Source organism: Schistocerca serialis, chromosome 6, assembly GCF_023864345.2.
Source record: "Schistocerca serialis cubense isolate TAMUIC-IGC-003099 chromosome 6, iqSchSeri2.2, whole genome shotgun sequence".
NCBI classification, from domain to species: Eukaryota; Metazoa; Arthropoda; class Insecta; order Orthoptera; family Acrididae; genus Schistocerca; species Schistocerca serialis.
The window spans coordinates 370139206-370149981 of record NC_064643.1 but is presented as its reverse complement, the minus strand read 5'-3'; the positions used below and the strand labels follow the sequence as shown (position 1 = coordinate 370149981).

At 44.4% G+C, this 10776-nt stretch overlaps 1 pseudogene; it reads left to right on the top strand.

The window, feature by feature from the left end:
* The first annotated feature begins 355 nt into the window (after positions 1-355).
* LOC126485802 (5S ribosomal RNA) lies at positions 356-473 on the top strand (annotated as a pseudogene).
* Positions 474-10776: the final 10303 nt, after the last annotated feature.

Genomic DNA, 10776 nt, shown 5'->3' with positions numbered 1-10776 from the left:
TCGCGACCAGCGCCGCTACAGCCGCTCCGCGTCTTATATCAAGTTTCTAGCGAGCTCTCGTCTACTCTTGCTCGGAACGTCCAGTAACAAATTAGCATAGCCTTCAGCTGATACGAAGCAACCTCTAACAAGGCGCTTAGTAACGCATGGCGTAAGTGAGGCCTCAATGGCTATCTATTTATAATTATATGTATGCAGCCAAGAAGAATCCTGTACAACCAGTTAAGTACAATATATATTATTTTTTACCAACGACTTGTAATTGTTTTAGTCGTTGCAGATCCAGACTATGCAGCCAGCACCTTACCGACGTTTCTGACAAACCTGCTGTGATTTATATCTCTATTTAGCACTGGACAACGGCCTTGCCGCAGTGGATACACCGGTTCCCGTCAGATCACCAAAGTTAAGCGCTGTCGGGTGTGACTGGCACTTGGATGGGTGACCATCCAGGCCGCCATGGGCTGTTGCCATTTTTTTGGGGTGCACTCAGCCTCGTGATGCCAATTGAGGAGCTATTCGACTGAATAGTAGCGGCTACGGTCAAAGAAAACCATCGTAACGACCGGGAGAGCGGTGTGCTGACCACACGCCCCTCCTATCCGCGTCCTCACCTAAGGTTGACGCGGCGGTCGGATGGCCCCGATGGGCCACTTGTGGTCTGAAGATGGAGTGCTTTATTTAGCATTGGCCCCCAGTCAACATTGGCAACGACTCGTTCGTCGTCATCATAACAGAAACACCACACATTACCATGTCTAATACGGTGTAGGAAGACTGGTGGCATTGAACACAGTTACAGTAGTCTCGGAATGGATAAATGTAGGTCATGTATGGTTTCAAGGGAATAGTCCAAATAGTGGTAAGTTCAGATAACGGTAAAGGAGTTGGATAGCGATGAAGCACTCTTTTCTTCTAAGCAGACCACAAGGGCTCATCAGTATTGAGATCTGGTCACTGTGGTCACCAGGGGAGATGCGACAATTCATCCTCGTCTTCACAAAGCCAGTCCTGGACGATGCGAGCTGTGTCAACGGGGATCCTGTCGGTATGTAGCACATCACCACCATTCGGGAGCAAATACTGTATGTACGATGGGATGGTCACACAATCCTCGGCAGTACACTAGTATAAGGGTATCGTCTCTCATTAGTAATTAACAAGTCCTCGCTTCCGGCTTCGCTCTGCGTTCAAGCTTAACTTTTGAATAAAAAACATCAGCAAAGGCGGCCGAAGACTTCCGGTATGAGAAGTCACCCTCATTCTGCCAACGGCCTTGTCAAAGAGGGCGGAGGAGCGGACAGAGGTTCAGGGCACTCTCTTGCACTTGGGCTGAGAAACTGCCCATAACGGCGGAAGAATCACGAATGACCAATGACCAATGCCAAGAGGATGCAGAAGGCAATGGAAACCATTGCACTAAAGACACACAACGCATGTCTACAGAGCACGTGGCTTGCGATTAAAAAAAGTGTCATGATGATCTTTCCATTGTTGACGATTCCGGAATAGTCCCTCATTCATATCTTCGCGAGGGGACTGCAAAGATTTTTACGTCAGATTTATGTAAATGAGAATAAGATTGAATAACCAACAAAAGGGCAGGTTCTAAGAGTCGGGGATTGAAATGTCAGATGTTTGAACGTGATAGGGAAACTAGAAAATCCGAAGAGGGAAATGCTAAGGCTGAATCTAAATACAGTGGGGGTCTGTGAAGTGAAATGGAAAGAACACAAAGATTTCTGGTCGGATGAGAAATATCAACAGCAGCAGAAAATGATATAAGGGGAGTAGGATTCGTTATGAACAGGAAGATAGGACAGAGAGTGAATTACTGTGAACAGTTCAGTGATGGTGTTGTTCCCACCCAAATCGACAGCAAACCAACAACGACAACAATAGTTCAGGTTTACACGTTGACATCGCAAGCCGAAGATGAAGAGACAGAGAAGGCATGCAACGATATTGAAAGGGTAATGCAGTACGCCAAGCCAGGTGGAAATCTAATAGCCATGGGGGATTGGAATGCGGTTTTAAGGGAGGAAGTAGAAGAAAGGGAACGGCAGAATGTGGACTTGCTCCTAGGAGTGAGAGAGGAGAAACACTAATTGAGTTCTGCAACAAATTACGGTTAGTAACAGCGAATACTCTATTCAAGAATTACACGAGGAGAAGGGGGTACATTTGGAAAAGGCCGGGAGATAAGGGAAGATTTCAGTTTGATTACATCATGGTCAGGCAGAGATTTCGAAATCAGATACTGGATTATACGACGCACCCAGGAGCAGTTATAAACTCGGATCACAATGTAGTAGTCATGAAGAGTAGGCATAAGTCTAAGAGATTAGTCAGGAAGAATCAACGCGAAAAGAAGTGGGATGCGGAAGTATTAAGGAATGACGAGATATGCTTCAAGTTCTCTAAGACTATAGATACAGAAGTAAGGAATAGCTCAATATGAAGTACATTTGAAGAGGAGTGGAAATCTCTAAAGAGGGCAGTCACGGAAGATGGAAAGAAAAACATAGGTACAAGAGGGTAACTGCGAAGAAACCATGGGTAACAGAAGAAATACTTCGGTTGATCGATGAAAGAAGGAAGCACAAAAACGTTCATGGAAATTCAGCAACATAAGTCTCTTAGGAATGGAATAAATAGGAAGTGCAGGAAAGACAAAGCGAAACAGGTTCGTGAAAAATGAGAAGAAATAAAAAAAAGAAACGATTGTCAGACGGTCTGACTCAGTATAAAAAAAAGCCAAAACAAGCTTCGGTCAAATTAAAAGTAAGGATGGCAAAAGTAAGGTGGCAAAAAGAGGATCCCTACCCAAGAGAAATATGCTAGTATCAGACGTAGAACTTAATTTGAGGAAAAAATATCTGAGAATGAACGTTTGGAGCACAGCAATGTACTGAAGTGGAACATGGACTGTGGGAAAACCGGAACAGAAGAGAATTGAAGCATTTGAGGTGTGGTGTTACAGAAGAACGTCGAAAATTTGATGGACTGATAAGGTAAGGAATGAGGAAGTTCTCCAGAGAATCGGAGAGGAAAGGAGTATATGGAAAACACGGACAATAGGAAGGGCCAAGATGGTAAGACATCTGTTAAGACATCACGGAACAACTATAAATAAATGTCGTACGACTAGGGCCTCCCGTCGGGTAGACCGTTCGCCGGGTGCAAGTCTTTCGACTTGACGCCACTTCGGCGACTTGCGCGTCGATGGGGACGAAATAATGATGATTAGGACAACACAACACAACACCCAGTCCCTGAGCGGAGAAAATCTCCAACGCAGCTGGGAATCGAATCCGGGCCCTTAGAATTTACATTCTGTCGCGCTGACCACCCAACTACCGAGGGCGGACACGGAATAACTTACACAGTATTAGAGGAAGTTGTAGAGGATAAAAACTGTAGAGGAAGACAGAGACAGGAATACATTCGGCAAATAATTGAAGACGTAAGTAGCAAGTGCTGCCCTGAAATGAAGATGTTCTCACAAGAGAGTAATTCGTGGTGGCAGCACCAAACCAGTCGCTCTCATTGGCAGTAACGCGACCTCGGAGATTAACTATGGGGCCCACGGAGTACCACCCCGCCATGTTCTACTGTTGGGACATAAACTTGGACAGAAGCTGGAAACCGTGTGAATTAAGATTCATCCGACCAAATGACTTTCTTCCATTGCTCCCTAGCCAAGGTTTTATGACTTTGGCACCACGTATTCACGTTACTGTCATTTGCATCAATAATGTTTGGTTTTGAAAATCCAGCTCGTCTTGCAGTCCGATGCTTATTGATTTCGCTTCGTTTTGTTTTGGTGCTGATAAAAAAATGGTTCAAATGGCTCTGAGCACTTTGGGACATAACTGCTGAGGTCATCAGTCCCCAAGAACTTAGAACTACGTAAACCTAACTAACCTAAGGACACCACACACATCCATGCCCGAGGCAGGATTCGAACCTGCGACCGTAGCGGTCGCTCGGTTCCAAACTGTAGCGTCTAGAACCGCTCGGCCACCACGGCCGGCTTTAGTGCTGATAGGATTTGCGAGTGCAACATTCAGTTCTTCAGTGAAGCATTCAACTGTCTTATTCTCGTTTCTTGTCAAAATCTTCTTGAGTAACCATGTGTCACGATCACTCAGCAATCTCTTTCGTCCGCGTTGCGACTTCGCAGATGATGTTTTACGCTTTCCCTGTTTAGGGTATCAATCTTCGATACGGCGCCTCTTGAACTCCGACCTGATGCACTCACAAGAATACAGAAGACTGCTCCGACCACGAGTGACACTAGCAACGTACTGAGGCCTTTACACAGGTGCCGTTCGTGGTCAAACACAATAGCGCAAACTACAGTATTGCCTAGCATTTGCATGTATGTTCAAGCATATACTTCTCGCGGTCCCATACTTTTGGCCTTGTAACGGATAATCTCATTTTTGACACTCCTCATTGTTTTAGTCTTTCTTCGGTCTACTGTCAGTCCATGATGTGGCTCATCATACTGTTCATATCGTTGAACAGATGATGCCCTCATAGTTACTCACTTTTGCTGAGGTCAGTAACATCATCAGCGAATCCTATAATCTACTGTAGCAAACGTTAGATTTTTGTGGCGAACTGGAAGTTGTTTAGTAAGGTAAGGTGGACTGAAAGACAGGTTATAGCTATAATTACTCCATCGTAACAACGAATTTCAATTTAACAACTACATAATTAATACTTATAATTGACCACGCCTGAAAAATATCGCTCAGTTTCACTGCAAAAGATACGGCACTTTCTTTATTTCAGCAAGTTGTCCGTGTCGTAATATACGGTAACTGTATATGTATTTAAGTCCATAACGTTGTAGCCTATAAATTTACCCGACCTCAAATTTTAGCAAAAAAGTTTTGAATGCATTTTACTCCTGGCATGAGTCACATAGACTATGCAACAACAAGAGTAAAAGGAAACAGAACGAGGCAATTACGTCATCTCCGAACACAAGCAACTTTTGTCATTCTTATAAATAATACTACCCTCATAAAAAATTTATATAGTACATAAATTTATATTAGAGGATACAATAAAAAAGGCAAACAAAAGAAATTATGCTGCAGGTAATAATACTCATGCATCCACACAAGTCATTGTTGCTCCCATTCTTCGACTTAAATTTTTGAGTGACCTGCCAAACCTTTCAACCGAACTGCTAACATTTACAAAGAATTCGGAACGAATTGTAGCTAAGCTCCCACTACAACATAATTGTCATTTTGAGACACAGAGACAAAGTTTGACAAAGATATGTGTTCACTTGTGTTCGTCTTGTTTAATTTAATTAAAGAGAAAAGTATTTACCTACGAGAAGTAAAGGGAATGAGCTGTCACAAAAGGTGTGTGCGTATGTGTGTTCGTGTGAACTTTGTCGTTAATTTGAAACCGTTACTGATTTCATAAATGAAATCCACTATCTATATTCCTAAAGTAATTTAAACATTTAATAGCATCTCATTACGTAAAGTTGATCAATCATCCCTCTACTTTCATATGAAAGCTATAATAAAAAAATGAAGTTAGAACAAGCAACACACAACTGTTAATATTAGGACCGTATTTATTTACTTGCAAAACCGGTTTGGCACACGGTTCTCAATCCTCCTACTAGGTGAAATCTATTTACCGCTGTCAGATAAAAAGCCGTTCAAAGCTTAAATAAATCTGAGAATAATATTCGCAGTTGGGCATTTCTTAACTGAATATAAAATTTTTCTGCCAAGAAGGGACGAAAACTCAATATAGGAAAAATGTAATTCGCTTTGGCCCGTTTTCAGCATGTCATCCTTTTATTTCACTCGGACACACTGAGCGTTACGTCACTACTTCCCCGCACATTTCATGCACATTCTACCGGTTATCTTCAAATATATAATTGGAGCGCTACTGTATACGAATATAGTTATTAGTTATCTCATTGCTAATTTATTCATAATTTCCAGAGTCTTGCATTTTAGGTATCTATAACAATGTAATGGAGCCTTATGTCACATAGTATCATCACTCAAATAAACTTCTTAGGCTAAAGTGATTCTCCGAAATGGATTTCATAGTAACAGTTCATTGTTCCATCGCTGTCACATGAAACAAAAGCCAGTGGTTCGTAATTTATGTCTAGTGTTGTGCGTCTCCTCTATTTTTGAATTAGAGTAGGGTTTTGAGGGATGCACGCTATACTTAATTCATCAAGAAGCAAAGCGTAACTGAAACATTTAGGTATAGAAAATAACGAGACGTAGGGAAACCGTGTAACACCTGACACAACATTCTGCCGATTATGGTGCCTAAGGTCCTTGCAGGAAACACATGACAATCAAGTTCTGAGAATGAAGATTGCGAGCAGCAACACTATGTTAAAGAGATCAAACTGCTCATATCTTTAGTTTCTGTGACATTGCAAATCGAGCTGATGGTTTTAATGGCGTCGATACTTCTTCAAGGTCCTTGCAGGAAACACATGACAATCAAGTTCTGAGAATGAAGATTGCGAGCAGCAACACTATGTTAAAGAGATCAAACTGCTCATATCTTTAGTTTCTGTGACATTGCAAATCGAGCTGATGGTTTTAATGGCGTCGATACTTCTTCAGTTTTCTCTAATTATGAGATGATTTGATCAGTCTATCATCAGATCCCACGTTATTCTGCTCTGTTTTGTCACATTAACTTGTCTGTCTTCCTGATGTAGGTTTTACTAATTTTTATCACTGAACTTCGCTATATCTACGTATATGACTATCTCATTCTTCTAGTGTTATCATAATACCGCTTTTATTTAATATGTTGTCCTCCTTACAATACTATTGAACTGGTACCTCATAAAAACGTATCTTGTCCAGCCTTTGGACCTAAGAATCCAACTGCCAATGGAAGAGGCAAACGTCACATCTGTGTATTCCCGATAGGGTTAATGTTCCATTAAATTTCAGAAATACTTTTGAATATACACTGACGGAAAAAAATTCCAACACCAAGAAAGAGTTGTGCGAGATAACCGAAAGCTGACAGGCGTGTTTGTACATCCTTAAAGGTGATGCCTATTCAAATTTCACGCCAGTCGTATAAGAATGCCGCTAGTAGCACCACTATCAGGATGCAAATCAGATTTGCTTCAAGTACACGCTGTAACGGTTGCCAGAGCTACTTACCTCGGAAAGTAGAGCTGGTAAATGTTAAAGGGCGTGTGAGTAGGGCCTCCCGTCGGGCGGGTAGACCGTTCGCCGGGTGCAAGTCTTTCGATTTGACACCACTTCGGCGACTTGCGCGTCGAAGGGGATGAAATGATGATGATGAGGACAACACAACACCCACCCCCTGAGCGGAGAAAATCTCCGACCCAGCCGGGAGTCGAACCCGGGCCCTTAGGATTGACAGTCTGTCGCGCTGACCACTCAGCTACCGGGAGCGGACAGTGGACCTGGTGAGTTGATGTTAATCAAGATTGCTTTTAAGACCACAAAGACGCCATTATCAAAACCTCACTGAGTTTGAACGAGATCGTGTAATAGGGCTACGAGAAAGTGGATGTTCCTTCTGCGATATTGCAGGCAAATGTGGCAGGAATGTAGCCACTGTATATTATTGCTGGCAACGGTGGTCACGGAAATGTACGGTCGCAAGAAGACCGGGCTCCGGACGGCTATGTGGTACTATCGAGAGGAAAGACCATCGTGTCAGGAGTATGGCTCTGGCATCGTACTGTACTTGCAGCAGCAATATGAGTAGCAGTTGGTACCACAGTGGCACAAGGAGCTGTTACCTCAAGGGCAGCTCCGAGCCAGATGGCCTGTAGTGTGCATTTCTCTGATCCTAAACCACCGCCATTTGCGGCTTATCATTGTGTCAAGCGAGAGCTCACTGGAAGGCATGGTGGAGGCCTGTTAGGTTTTCTGACGACAGCTGTCTCTGCCTCGGTGCCATTGATGGCCGTGTATTGGTGAGAAAGAGGTCACTTGAGGGCTTGCAATCAACCTCTCTGTTTGCTAGGCACACTGGGCCTACGCCCAGGGTTATGGTCCGGGGTGCGACCTCGTATGACCGTAGGAGCACTCTCGTGTTTATCCCACGCACCCGCTGTTTTTACTTACAAGTTCCCATGGCTGATGGACAATTTGTGTCTTGTATATGAATTCTGAACGAAACAGTACAGTAGTTACATTTGGTTTACTGTGACGTGCGGTATCACGCCATGGGTGTAGTAAAGTTGGCAACGGAATTGCATGTTTCTGTCAGACGCCGATAGCAGTCATGCAGGATCCGGCAGGCACAGTGGTGCACGCCTGCTGCGCTGCGCCCTCTGTGGCTCTGAACTAAGGGCGCCGCCCTCTGCCACTACGATGTAGGACGGCCGGTAGCAGCGACGTGATTCACTATGGCATGGAGCGTCTTCGCTACGTGAAGCTACGCAGTCGCCACCTAGTAGTAGTCCCATCATCGTCCGTTCTTAAGCTCAGAGAGCGTCATCCTCGTTGACTTTGTAACAGCCGGACTTTCTTTCTTGCTGCATTATTTGTAATGAGCTCTCGTACACTTGGAGAAATACAAGTTAAGTAAATCTGTGTTAACTTTTTCGCTAATCATTTCTGCTCCTGTCAAGCTTTCCTATGACAGCTGCCACACGACTCTGTAGCCAACCTCTCCATAGCGTTGTGCACGAAGTTGTACACAACATTATTTATGTGGGATTACATTAGTTCTATACCACATGTACATACATATGTATTTCACAAGTATGGTGTATGTCGGAAAGTACCTTGTACCGCTATTAGTCATCGCTTTTCCTGTTCCACTTGCAAATAGAGCGAAGGACGAAAATTTATCTACAAGCCTCTGTGTGACTCCTGATTTCTCTTACTTTTCTTTTTGGCCGTTAAGCAATTCGTATGTTGGCAGTAGTAGAACCGAGGATGCAGTGAACGAATTTAGTACTGTAGGTGTATACGGAGTGTGGAACTGCCTACATAGGCGACAGAAGAAGGCCAGTCAGCACACGGGTAGTAGAAAACGAACGCTGTGTGCGATTTGCTCTTCACAATAAGTGGGCGATCGCGAAAGCCAGCCGGCCAGAGTGGCCGAGCGCTTCTAGGCGCTTCAGTCTGGAACCGCGCGACCACTACGGTCGCAGGTTCGAATCCTGCCTCGGGCATGGATGTTTTTGATGTCCTTAGGTTAGTTAGGTTTAAGTAGTTCTAAGTTCTAGGGTACTGATGACTTCAGAAGTTAAGTCCCATAGTACTCAGAACCTTTTCTGGCGAAAGCCACCATGACTGTGGACAACCTGTCATGTCCCAAGTAGCCTGTGTGGTGATGAAAGGATCGTCGACGAGCCAACACAATGCAAGAGAGGCGACTGAAATTATTAAGCATCCTGACAGCACTAATAGAGAGGGTGGGCACAAAGTTCTGGCCTCCTGGCTGCCATCTGACTAAGTTCAACGGGTTGCAAGCGATCGTAGGGCAAAAGTCTTACCGGGCACGGACGCAAAAGCCTAAACAAACAGCCACTGCACATACCAGGAAGAAAACTTGCCCCCCCCCCCTCAGAAAACAAGCGCTAATCTGCAGAAAATCGCCAATCATTGACAAGCTGGATAACCCACGAATAGCTGCCTTCCTATCCTCTTCATTTCCTCATGACTAGCATGTTATATTCTCTGGTCAATAAATTTTCATAAATATGACATATTGACACCGATTGTCTTCAGCAAATATGGGTATCGCCTCTACACCGCTGATATGCCCAAACTACCTCCCCCCCCCCCCAGGTCCACATCCTTCAGTATTTCAGTATGCTGATGACACTGCTTTCCTGACTCTCTATCCTACACTCGATCCCTCCAAATCCACCTCAGTCAGTTTACCTCCTGGTGTAACCAATAGCTCCTCAGATCAACCCCTCCAAAATCCAGGCAATAATTACAGTACGAACCACCCACACCTTCCGCCCCCATGACTTCTATCGTGCCACTGATGATCGTCCTGTCACGTTAACTACCTCAGTAAAAGATCTTGGACTATGCCTCGACTGGCAACTGCCGGCCGAAGTGGCCGTGCGGTTAAAGGCGCTGCAGTCTGGGACCGCAAGACCGCTACGGTCGCAGGTTCGAATCCTGCCTCGGGCATGGATGTTTGTGATGTCCTTAGGTTAGTTAGGTTTAACTAGTTCTAAGTTCTAGGGGACTAATGACCTCAGCAGTTGAGTCCCATAGTGCTCAGAGCCATTTGAACCATTTTTTTGACTGGCAACTTGCGTGGACACCTCGCCTACTAACCATCCAACAGAAAGCCAACAATAAACTAAAACTAGAAAACTACTAACAGACCGAACTTGGAGATTACACCCCTCCACTATTCTCCACACCTTCAAAACCCTGATCCGACCAATCGGCTGCTATGCAAATGTTGCATGGATCTCTACCCCACCAAAGTTCTATAATTCCCTCCAAAGACTCGAACGCCATGCAATCCATCCCTTTTTCGACATCCGTTTACCTTCATCCACGTGGATCCTCTACCATATTATCAAATTCCACCCTTCCTCATTCACATAGAACACCTCCGCCATTCCTACAGCAGCATTATGTCGCCTCTGATCACCGACCCTGGTGTGCAAACACATCCTCCCATCTCTGCGAGTACGCACACTTCTTATCCTGTCTCAACACAACTTCAACCAATTCCCTCTCCCAGAAAATGAGATCCGCCCCGATATTTATCTCTCCTACC